The following is a 13,003-nucleotide window of genomic DNA, read 5'->3' on the forward strand; positions in this document are numbered from 1 at the left end:
GAAGGAGAGGGAGAGAGAGAGAATCTTAAGCAGGCTTCAGGCCCAATGCAGAGCCTGCAGGCTCAGTCTTATGACTCTGAGATCATGATATAGGCTGAAATCAAGATTTGGATGCCCAACTGACAGAGTCATCCAGGCACCCCATTTTTTATTTTTTTAAGTCAGTATTTGTTTATATACTAGCAATGACTACCAGATCTAGTCTTTATATTGTCTTCATCTGGAGTTCAGTTTTATTTCTTAAGAGTTAGGAAATAATTATTTCTAGGGTGCCTAGATTGCTGAGTTAAGCATCTACCTTCAGCTCAGATCATGGTCCTAGAGTCTTGGGATCAAGCCCCACGTTGGGCTCCCTGCTCAGCAGGGAGTCTGCTTCTCCCTCCTTCCCACTCATGCTCGCTCTCTCAAATAAAATCTTTATTTTTTTTTAAATTTTTATTTATTTATGATAGTCATGCACACACAGAGAGAGAGAGAGAGAGAGGCAGAGACACAGGCAGAGGGAGAAGCAGGCTCCATGCACTGGGAGCCCGATGTGGGATTCGATCCCGGGTCTCCAGGATCGCGCCCTGGGCCAAAGGCAGGCGCCAAACCGCTGCGCCACCCAGGGATCCCTCAAATAAAATCTTTAAAGGAAAAAGAACTATTTCACATTCATCTGACTAATTGAAATCCATTTATGTGGAAGTAGAAATTTGAGATGATTTCAGAAACATTAGTTTGCTCATATCTATAAGGATATTCATCTTGTATTTTAGGGGCTTGGTGCTTGCTGGTTATGAAAGAACAATCAGATAGTAACATTGCTGGGCTCTTACTCGGTTTTATGTTGATACTTTTTTTTAAAAAAGATTTATTTATTTATGATAGACATAGAGAGAGAGAGAGGCAGAGACACAGGAGGAGGGAGAAGCAGGCTCCATGCCAGGAGCCCGACGCGGGACCCGATTCCGGGACTCCAGGATCGCGCCCTGGGCCAAAGGCAGGCGCTAAACCGCTCTAAGCCACCCAGGGATCCCCCGATACTCTTTTTTAAAAAAACGAACCTGTTGGTTTTGAAGAAGCTCTAGTTATTTTTAACTTCTCACGTAGAGATTTTAGAGAAGTTCCTTTTAAATTTAGTTTCTGCATCTCTTAAAGTGTAGTTTTTATGTATAATACTGTTAAAGTACGGTTGAGATAAGCTAGTTGACTAAACAAAAGATTTTATTAAAAAAAAAACTGGATTCAGAACGAGGCTAATTTTGCTGATCAAAGTTAAGCTTAAATTTTATTGTTCCTTCCATGAACAATTAGCTTAGTGACTCAGTTAACTTACTGTTTTGATAAAATTTTTTAATATAAAACTTTAATTTTTCTCTATACTTCACAGTAAGCACATTTTACACAAATAATGGTGAGGCATTTGGAAAAATAAAATATCAAAGGAAAAGACTTAGTAGGGAGGAGAGATGAGAGATGAGGAAGGAGACAGCAAAGAGGAAAGCAAGCAAGACAAGTGGTGAGGAGGGCCTTGGAGAACACACCTCTTCTCTGTGGCTTTGACGTCAGCTCCCATGGTTCTAGCTCACTTACCTCAGTTGCCATGGACACAGGGCAGTCACATGATTGGAGTCAGTTTGCTTTTTCTCCTCCCTTCAGAATTTACCTTTATGTGTTTTTCTCAATGCCCCAACTCTTGGCTAATTTGATAATCTGAAGCAATGACAGTATTTAAAGTAGTCTTAGTAATGCTATTTAACATTTGAAGTTTGTGTTTTATGGCGTACGAACAGTGCTTCAAGTGAGAGGAGTGCTTCTAAAGGGTGCCTTGTTTAGGTCATGGAGCACTTAAGGGAAGTGGCTGAGGGTAGACCTTTCTGCATTCATCATACCATACAAGGTACAAAGCTGGTGCATTGTGCAGCCTTGGAAGTTGCTGTATTGTCAGATGGGCATCTGGTGCCTTTGTCCTATGTGATGGGTGACTTGAAAATTAACCAGTACTTAAATCAATGCTATCAGGCCCTCATACTTTTACATATACCAGCTAAGTTTAAGTAATGCCACGAGTCACAAAAGACTTTTAAAATTTAAAGCATTACAGGTCCTAAAGATTTTTTTAAATGATTGACTATAGAAGGCTTTATAAAGGCCTGCTTTGAGTTTTTAATGAACAGGATAATGACCTCTTAATGCATTCCTTACCTTCTGCCTATGGATAGGACATTTGAGTGTTTCATTAATATGTAAATTTATGTCATTAAAATTAAAATATTTTTCCATTTTTGTATTTTTCTCCTGTAGCCTGGACAGTGGCCATAACATCTCTGCCTGCAATGAAATCTATATGTAGAACATTTTTTTTTTGCTTTCTCAGAAATTTTTACTTTGTCAAACTTGTTTCCTTCTACTAATTTGTTCTCTCCTTAACTGAAATTTGAAGTCTAAACACAAAAATCATTGTTACTGCACATTTCTCTAGGTTTTGAAATATGTTGTACTTTTTTGGCCTGCCCATTTGAACTTTCTATCTTCGTTCTCATATTTGATTATCTTCTGTTCTCTTTCATTCTTTGGCCCACTGATATAGTTGGTAGTTTCATCAATAATGAATTATTTTATAAAGAAGAAAACATTGACTTCTAAAAGTCCTATTTATTATTTCCTTTGGATAATTTTAGCAAAAAGCAGTCTAGGCCACATGAATGGTCTTGACTTTGATATATAGATAGTACTATAATAGGCCATAGGTCATTAATTTCTCTGAAAAGAATTAAAAATATAACATTTTACTCAAAAATGATTGAAGGATTAGTGTTTACTTTTAAAGGCTGGTTTTCACTGATACTTTATAATCAAGGAATGTATATATAGAATTCAAATCTGATTTTCTTTCTCAATATAAGCCAAATGTTTTTATTAACATTATTATCAAAGAAAATAATAGGCCAGTGAGTCGAAGTGAATCAGGCTCTCTTCTCTGGCTAATGCTACAGCTAGACAAGTTGCATTGCAGCCTGCTGACTGGCACTGTTTCAGGTACAGGAGCAAACTAAGGTGGTAGGGCTAGGGTTGACCACAGGAGAGTTGCTGCCTGCAACTCTCAGTTGTGTCCTGCTTTGGCAGTGCTAGGATGGAAGGAGCTGTGGACTCAGAAGAACCCATCCTGTGAGACGCTGCTGAACCACGGCCCTACCACAGAGTATCCTCAGTGGCCACCATCACCAGGAGTCAAAGACACCTTACATATTCTTACTCCTCTGCTCTGGATTATTTGACCTTGAAGAACTTTGCCAACCCCTTGAGGAAAAGGGGTCATGATAAGAAACCTCTAAAGCTGCAGAACTGAGGTTGTAGGACCTTCCTTTAGGACATCAGGAAACCAGATGGTAATGGGAGCACCGGAGTGCGGTGGCATTTGCTTTTCATGCAGGGAAATTGTGAACCAGTCATTACTGGAATTGCACAAACCAGCTGACATCAAAAACGACCCCTTTCCCTGCCCACATTCAAATGATTTCCTTGAGACCCATTGCATGACTAATCAGCAAATTGGGCAATCAACCTGTGCAGGATCGGGGCCCAGGAATCGTATCTGACAAACACACCCGGGGAGGCAGTGAGGACTAGGACCAAGATTCAGGCTGGCTTCCCTAAAGCCACCAGGGTGCTTTGGACCTTCACCAACACAGTGATGCATCTTTGGGTTACCTTTAACCATTCTGGAGGCTGTAGACCCACCTTTGTAAACCTGCCATGTATGTATGCATTAGCTATGTGAGAGAGAGAGAGACGGGGAGGGAGAGAGATTTGAGGGGAAGTGATCTAAAGAGCCCCAAGCTTTATATTTTTATAAAGATTTATTTATTTATTTATTTATTTATTTATTTATGATACACACAGAAAGAGAGAGAGGCAGAAACACAGGAGGAGGGAGAAGCAGGCTTTATGCCGGGAGCCCAACGTGGGACTCGATCCCGGTACTCCAGGATTGCACCCTGGGCCAAAGGCAGGCGCCAAACCGCTGGGCCACCCAGGGATCCCCCCCCCTTTTTTTTAAAGATTTATTTATTTATGATAGACAGAGAGAAAGAAAGAGAGAGAAGCCCCAGGCTTTAGAATCCTGCTCTACCACTACTGATCAGACCCCACCCAGTATAAAGGTTTTGACCTAAGTAATTCTTCCCATCCTCTGAACTCCTAATAATTTGTTACATGGTGATATTTGACTGCTCTCTTATCTTGTCTTAAATATTACTTAGATTATTGTTTAACTTTGCAGGCTTATCCTCCCAGATAGAACACAGACTTCTTTCTGAAGGGCAGGAACCACCGCTTACATCATCTTTGGTTCATACCCAGGGCATAACAGTCCTTGGCACATAGTAGGTGTGTGTTTATTGAGTGAAACTAAGAATTTAGGTTAAGTGATACAGATTTTGAATATTTAAATCATTTGATATGACGTAAAGACACCATTTCAGTATTTTGTTTAGCTCTCAGGTTCTAGAATGTGCTGTTTTGATTCCATAAAATTATGCATTTTAATGTGTATCCCGCAACATTGTCTTGTACACTTGTCCCATGATCACTGACAGTTGTTAAAACAAATCAGCACTGGCAGAACTTGGCCAGCTCCTCTCTACACTTAGTTTGAACTGTTACCCATGGAACTAGCTCAAACATAAAGCTACAAAGAGGCTAATTGAAATCAGAATGCTGGGTCATTTCTCATTCAAACAAAACAGATGGCTCTCCTAGCCACACTTCTGTCAAACTTTGAGGGGGGAATGATTAAATGCATTTTTAACATCCACACATGCTTACTAGGCTCCTCAAAGGAATTACACACAGCTATTGAGATGCAGGGGGCAAAGGAGAGAGGGCTTTTTTTTTTTTTTTTTTTTTTTTTTTTTTTTTTTTTTTAATAGCAGAGCTTGTTTCCCTTTACCTTGAAGGTTTAGGAAAAAGCACTGTAACAGGATATATAGTTCAGTTTCAGCTTAGATTCTGAACATTTATTACAATTTTCACTATTTTAATTCAATTTTTCCTTGGGGATGGGTAATCCATGTGCATGGTAAACAATTCAAACCGTAGTAAAGAATATGGAGAAAATCTGCCTTTGTCCTAAATGTCACTGAGTTCTCCACCCAGGAGACCATCACTGTAAACACTCTCCTTCCTGAGCACCATATCTTTCCAGAAACCAAAACTTCATTTTTAATTTACCTACTTGAAGCCTCCTATTTGGATCCTTATTTAGATGACAAAATTAATAGCATTTGGTTTCAAAATTGGCATGAGGATTTTGCGAAAGCAGCTGTGGAGATTGTTTTACTGTGCAGACTGTATTCAGCATGTAGTACAAAGCATCGCTGTTATTAAATGACACCTCAGGAATATCTAATAAATATGTAAAGTGATATATGCTACCTCTTAGGAACTGTTTGGTGAAACAGATTTGAAGAAAAACTTCTATTGCTTCCTAACTCAACTACCCACCATCATTATGTGATGACAAAAACTAACGAAAGCATCACTAGATCCCAACTAATGGATGCATCGTTTAATTCCGTGCATTGCTACACAGAAATGCGGCCCCTTACTATGGACCTTTGAAAACAACCTGATACCAGCACTTGACTGTCAGTCTTTTTGTTTGTTTGTTTTTGTTTTGTTTTTTTTGACTGTCAGTCTTGATGTTTGCTCTTGTTTGCCTCAGAAGCCCAGTACCCTGACATTGCTCCACTGAGGTGGCTGCTTCCTTGGCTCACCCATGCTTCGTGCTGTGGCTGTGGCTAACTTCCGGTCTCTTCCCTTCAAACCCAAAGGGCTGGTTTGAATAGAACGCCTCCTTTCCTCTCCCTCACCTGATCTGGGGGCTTTGGCTGGAAGCCCAGGTATGTAAGTGCCTCAGAGCATGCTCCCAACTGAGGTTCCAGGTTCCAGCAATTCCCCAACATCCTACTACACCCTGGCTACCCAGAATAGTCCCAACAGAGTGGACCACTCCCCACCAAACTAACCCTAAGGTGGTTGGTGAAAGCCTCCCCAAGTACCTATGAATTGCTCTTTTCCACTGGAAGATGAGGCCTATTTTCAAAGCTGTGAAAAATCTGTAATATCTACTTTTATCCTTTCTGACTAACATTTACATTTAAATATTGAGTTTCTAGATTGCTGTAGTTATGTATGGGTAACTATATGTGAAATTCTGTCAGCAAGTGGGCAAAAAGCTAAAAAGGAGATAGGTCATTTTATATTAAGTGATAATTACCTCTGATTCTCCCAATGTCTTGTCACATAAGCAGTGGTTTGGCATTTGGAATATTTATCCTAATTTTGCCAAATTCTCTGTAATATGTAAGTATTGTGTACACACACACCTGAAAAACTAACATATTACTTTCTTTTTTAAAAAAAATTAAGGTTTTTAAAAAAGATTTATTTATTTGTTCATGAGAGACACAGAGAGAGAGAGAGGCAGAGACATAGGCAGAGGAAGAAGCAGGCTCCCTGCAGGGAGCCCAATGTAGGACTGGATCCTGGATCCCAGGATCACGCCCTGAGCCAAAGACAGATGCTCAACCACTGAGCTACCCAGGCGTCCCAAAATTTTTAAGTTTTAATTCTAGTGTAGTTAACATGCCATTAGTTTCCGGTGTATAATATAGTGAGTCAGCAATTCCATACATTACTTGGTGCTCATCAGAAGTGTACTTTTAGTCCCCTTCACCTGTTTCACCCATCCCTTACCCATCTCCCCTCTGGTAACCACCAGTTTGTCCTCCATAGTCAAAAGTCTGGTTTTTGGTGGCACCTGGCTGGCTTAGTTGGAAGAGCATGTGACTCCTGATCTTGGGGTTGTGAGTTTGAGCCCCACGTTGGGTGTAGAGATTACTTAAAATCTTTTTAAAAGAGTCTGTTTTTTGGTTTATCTTTTTTCTTGGTTCATTTGTTTTGTTTCTTAAATTCCACATCTGAGTGGGATCATGTATTGTCTTTGACTTATTTCCCTTAACATTATACCCTCTAGATCCATCCATGTTGTTGCAAATGGCAAAATTTCATTCTTGTTTATGTCTGAGTAACACTCCATTGTTTATCTATATCACATCTTGTTTATTCATCAATTGATGGACACATGGGTTGCTTCCATTTTTGGCTATTGTAAATAATGCTGCAATAGGCCTAGGGGTGAATATATCATTTTGAATTTGTGTTTTCATATCCCTTGAGTAAATATCCAATAGTGGAATTACTGGATTATATGTCTATTTTTAATTTTTTGAGGAATCTCCATATTGTTTTTCACAGTGGCTGTACCAGTTTGCATTCCCACCAATGGTGAGCAAGTCTTCCTTTTTGTCTGTACACCCACCAACACTTGTTGTTTCTTGCGTTTTTGATTTTTGCCATTCTGATAGGTGTGAAGTGATATCTCATTTTGGTTTTTATTTGCCTTTCCCTTATGATGAGTGATGCTGAGCATCTTTTCATGTGTCTGTTGGCCATCTGTATGTCTTCTTTGGAGAAATATCTGTTCATGTCTTCTGCCCATTTTAAATTAGATTATTTGTGGGGTTTTGATGTTAAGTTGCCTAAGTTCTTTATATATTTTGGATACTAACCCCTTATCAAGTATTGTCATTTGTAAATATCTTCTTCCATTCGGTAGGTTGTGTTGATTATTTCCTTTGCTGTGCAGAAGCTTTTCATTTTGATGTAGTCCCAATGGTTTATTTTTGTTTTGTTTTCCTTGCCTTAGGTTACATATCTGGAAAAACATTGCTATTGCTGATGTCAGAGAAATTACTGCCTGTGCTCTTTTCTAGGATTTTTATGGTTTCAGGTATCACATTTAGGTCTTTAAAACATTTTGAATTTATATTTGGGTATGGTGTGAAAAAGTGATCCAGTTTCATTCTTTAGCATGTAGCGGTCCAGTTTTCCCAGCACCATTTTTTAAAGAGACTGTCTTTACTTCATTGGATATTCTTTCCTCCTTTGTTGTAGATTAACTGACCATATAAGTATGAATTTATTTCTGGGCTCTCTATTCTGTTCCATTGATCTATATGTCTGTTTTTGTGACAGTACCATACCATTTTGATTACTACAGCTTTGCAGTATATCTTAAAATCTGGAATTGTGATACCTCCAATTTTGTTTTTCTTTTTCAAGATTGCTTTGGTTACTTGGGTTTTTTGTGGTTCTGTACAAATTTTAGAATTATTTATTCTAGTTTGTTCTTTATATTCTTAAAATCATAACATGGCCTCTATGGAAAAGAGAGAAATTGTTAGAGGATAGCATAAAGGAACTAATGTGGTTCATTTTGAGGGTTAGAGTCATTGCTTGGGTTGTAGGAGGTAAGCCCAGGTCCCCACCAGTCAAGACAAGGGACTGTAGTAAAAACTAGTTGGAGGTTGACCAAGCAATCTCCATTGACTGGGACCTGCTAGTTAAAGAGCCCATATTTACTGGTCTTCTGGTGAGCAGAAAACACGAATCAAATATAGCAGTTGGATGGTAACTGGCATTGAGATAGAATGTGGAGAGGAGTTTAAGGGAGAACAATGATCCTGAGTCCCTTGGTACCATGCCAATTATTCTCTAAATAAAGCAAGTGGCCTCTTGGCTGAATTGAAGTTCAAGATGTTACCTTTGGTTTGTGATTTTGTTCCCATGTCTGCACTGGGCAGGGCCAGAGACAAAGCTGCAGTAACCTGTGAGCACCCCATAAGCAATAAAGGAACAAGATCCAATGGGTGGGATGCCAGGAGATGTCATGGAGGAAAGTTCCAGAACTCTCAGTCTGTAGGCAAACAGCAGTCCTCAAGAAGATGAACCGTTGCATGAATTCCCTCCTGATTTCAAATGGAACTTGATGAGTTCCTCAGTCAAAGGGAAGTTTTAGAAGTTGCTCAGAGTCTGGGTAGAAGGAAGTCCTGAGCCTGACCAAGCCACCTGGTGTAGTGTAGCTGAAACAACACCCCAAATAGACTTCTCCCACGTGTGGAAGCCACATGTCAGTGTCCTGCATGGCCCATGTAGAAGATATGGTGCTGACAAGTGGTTTGCCACCACTGGGAGATAGGGTATCTCTCTTGTAATTTCTTATGTTTTCTGCCAGGCTCTGCAGGATGTGCTGGCTGGGCTTTGGTGACCAGTTACTTTCCTGAGGAAGAATAATCTAAGTGACTGTCTAATGTGCACAGGAATATAGGGCTTCTAGGGAATAATTAAAACTTCCTCCCTTTCTTCCTTCCCTGTCCTCCCTTCCCACACCACACCCAACAGAAGTACCCAGAATTCCTCAACTGTTAAAGAATCAAAGCACATTTCTCTATTGGGAACCAGGACACAGCTGCTGCTTGCCTTCTTCTTCCTCCTCTTCCTTCTCCTCCTCCTCCTTGTCCTCCTCCTCCTCTTCTTCTTTTTCTTCTTCTTCTTCATACTTCTTATTTTTCAAGAAGAATCATATTCTGAAAAGTAAAACTCATGACTCTTCTATAAACACATGCTTACATGTGAAAGATTTTATTTAACTCATTAATTAAGTTAATTAAGATGTTAAAACCAGATCAAATAAGATGTAGACTTATAGAGATGTATATTCTCTACCGGACAAGTTAATTTTGCACCACTATGAACAAGAGTCTGGCATCACTAGAGACGGGAAACATTTGCATAGCTGTTAGTTTTCTACAAGTTTACTAACACCTCTACAGAGTTGTAAACTAGTCCAATCAAAGACAATCAAAGGTGCACACACACTTATAGTATCCAGTACTCCTGGCCAGTCTGGGGGACAACACCCCAGCATTTCCCTGAAAGAATACTGATAGTCTTTTTTGCCCATTTCCAAATCTTTGACAGTTTTTCTGGTATACATATTTTGCAGTATATAAGTGTGTTCATGGGGCTCTCCTGAGTTCTCATCCAACTTTGTGTGGGTCAGGCATGAGTAAGAAGGAATCTGTCACTAAATCTCTGACAGTACCTGAACTGAACCCTCTGTGGGTTTGCTCCAACTTGTCTTTCCTGAGCTGAGCTGAAATCGCCCTATTAGCTGACCCTGTGCAAGGCCACTTGAGTTCTACTGCATCCATATCTACATCCCCAGGGTCCATTATTATTTGATGTCCAAGGGAAACACAGACTCTGCCAACAATCCAGCATTTTCTGCCTCAGCATTTGCCATTTTGTCTTATTTAAACTACCTGTGGCCAAACCCTGAACATGATTCCAGCTTGATCACCCTTAAACTGTGTATCCATTTCTTTGGTGCCAAGATGAGAAAACTAGTATCAGCTCCTGTAGTATAACCTTCTTTACTCATTCTATGGTACAGGCAGGTGACAGCTCACAATGGAGAAGAAAAGGAATTTAGCAAAATTAATATTTTTGCTAGTATTAAAAATATTTATTAAGCTGAGTGCTTATTATATGTTAGGCTTTATGGTAAGAGATAAGATATTCAGGGGCATTAAGCATCTGCCTTTGGCTCAGGTCATGATCCCAGGGTCCTGGGATCAAACCCCATATTGGGGGGGGGTCCCTGCTCATCGGGGAATCTGCTTCTGCTCACTCTCACTCTCTCAAATAAATAAATAAAATCTTCAAAAAAATTATAAATAAATAAATAGCCAACCTTCTCAATTTAATGGGGTAACAGACAGAAAAGCACATAATTAGCCATGACTATGCATGGTATTCTAATGTTCCAATCTTTTAAAAGCTTGTTGCTTTGCCCCGGTTCCCCATTGCTATAAGCTCTATCCGAGCATATTTATGCGTTACCCCAAGCATATCTTGTTGTACACAGGGAATGGCTTGTTGGGACAAGCCATGCCATCTAGGCTAGGTCTTCCCAGTCTCAACTTAGATATTTTTACTCATACATATGTCAGCTAATATGTTTTTGGGAAAATCTGAGTTTGATTAGGAAGAAGAAAAGAGTAGAGGGACCTGGGTAGACGTTATGGGTTAATTGCATCTTCTCAAAAAAATAATAATAATAATAAGTCAAAGCCCTAACCCCCAATACCTCAGAATGTGACTTTATTTGGAATACGGTTGTTGCAGATAATTAGTTAAGTTGAAGTCATACTGGAGCAGGGCGGGTCCTGATTCAATATGACTAGTGTCCTCGTCAGAAGAGAAGAGAGAGACACACAAGGGGGAAGCTGTGTGACGAGGAGCAGAGGCTGGAGTGATGTGGCTGCAAGCCAAGGAGCACCGTGGATGGCCAGGAAGCCATGAGAAGCAGGGAAAGAAGGAAGGGTCCTCCCCTACAGGTCTCAAAGGGATGGGGGTTGAGGGTGGGGGCCTGGCCCTGCTCACACCTCCCTCTCCGATTTTAGCCTCCAGAACTGCAAGAGAACAAATTTCTGCTGTTTTATGCCACCTGGTTTGTGGGATTTTTTTTCTGGTGGCCCTAGGAAACTCATACAGTAGACAATCAGTAATGTCCCATATTCAGTACGGAAATGTGCTCTAAAGTGTGGACAGAATTGAAATGAAAATATCCCTCTGAGGGAACTCTGGAGCCATCACTTCCTCAGGCCTAATTTGACTTTAACCTAGATTATGGACACATAATAGCTGTTTTCAGGAGGTGACTCTCTTAACCACCCTTGAAAGTGATTCTGATTATTTTGAGTTTCTGTTCTATTGAAATGTGGATTCAGACCACAGATGCCTTTATCTCACCGAATGCCTTTGACCTGAGGGCTTTGGCTGAAAGTGAGGGATTCCAAGGGAGATAGATGCCAACTAACCCATTAACCTGCTCTGACTGCTCAGACTGTCCCAGTCAGGGCTGGGTGCTGGGGCAGTGTGATGACAGCTTTATGACTTTTTTTTTTTTAAGATTTTATTTATTTATTTATTCATGAGAGGCAGAGAGAGAGAGAGGCAGAGACACAGGCAGAGGGAGAAGCAGGCTCCATGCAGGGAGCCCGATGTGGGACTCGATCCCGGGACTCCAGGATCACACCCTGGGCCGAAGGCACTAAACCGCTGAGCCACCCAGGGATCCCCGTGATGACAGCTTTAATGAAGAAGACTCATCCATGCCACCCACCACTGTTGACAATGGGATACTCTAGGGGACAGGAATAGGTTTTGCTTTTTTTTTTTTTTTTTTTAGGCATTTTTTTCACAAGACAGGAAGCAGCAAAATCTGCTATTCTCTGGAAATTGCTATCTGGATGGACAACATAGAAATTTTTTTCAATCTGTCCATTACTTCATGCCAAGCCTTTGAGGTTTGATTGTTTTAGCCACTCATTCCCTGAAACTCTTGGCTCTCAGTGTGGTTCCCAGACCAGCAACATCAGCCTCACCTGAGAACTTGTTAGAAATGCAGATTCTTAAGGCCCCAGTCTATTTTTTTTTAAGATTTTATTTATTCATGAGAGAGAAATAGAGAGAGAGACTGGCAGAGACACAGGCAGAAGGAGAAGCAGGCTCCATGCAGGGAGCCCGACATGGGACTTGATCCCAGGTTTCCAGGATCAGGCCCTGGGCTGAAGGCAGTGCTAAACCGCTGAGCCACCCAAGCTGCCCAAGGCCCCAGTCTATTGAGGTGATTCTGATGCCCATGTTTGAAAACCAAAAATGTTTGAAAACCAAAACATGAATCTATTGCCATCTGTGGCAATGCATTGTCTTAAGGCACTGGCTAGCCTTCTCAGATGCTTCTTTATCATGTCCCATCCTGGTTCATTCCTCCTTTATTCCCCTGCTTGTATGTGAGCATGTATGTACACATGCACACACACATGCATTCATGCAGCTGACAGCAGACATCCAAGAAAGAGTATGCTACCCAAGAAAGGGCAGTTTGGTAGGTGGATCTACATGAGTCTGAAGGTTTGATGGGATGTTAGTTAAACTCCTTGAGGTTATAGGGAGCAAAGATCCTTTTGGACTTTTTCAGGTGGCAGCATTTATTGTAAAGAAACAAAGAGAATGAGCATCTCTTACTACAACAATCAGGAAAAAACCG

This window comes from Vulpes vulpes, chromosome 6, assembly GCF_048418805.1.
Source record: "Vulpes vulpes isolate BD-2025 chromosome 6, VulVul3, whole genome shotgun sequence".
In the NCBI taxonomy this organism is placed as follows: Eukaryota; Metazoa; Chordata; class Mammalia; order Carnivora; family Canidae; genus Vulpes; species Vulpes vulpes.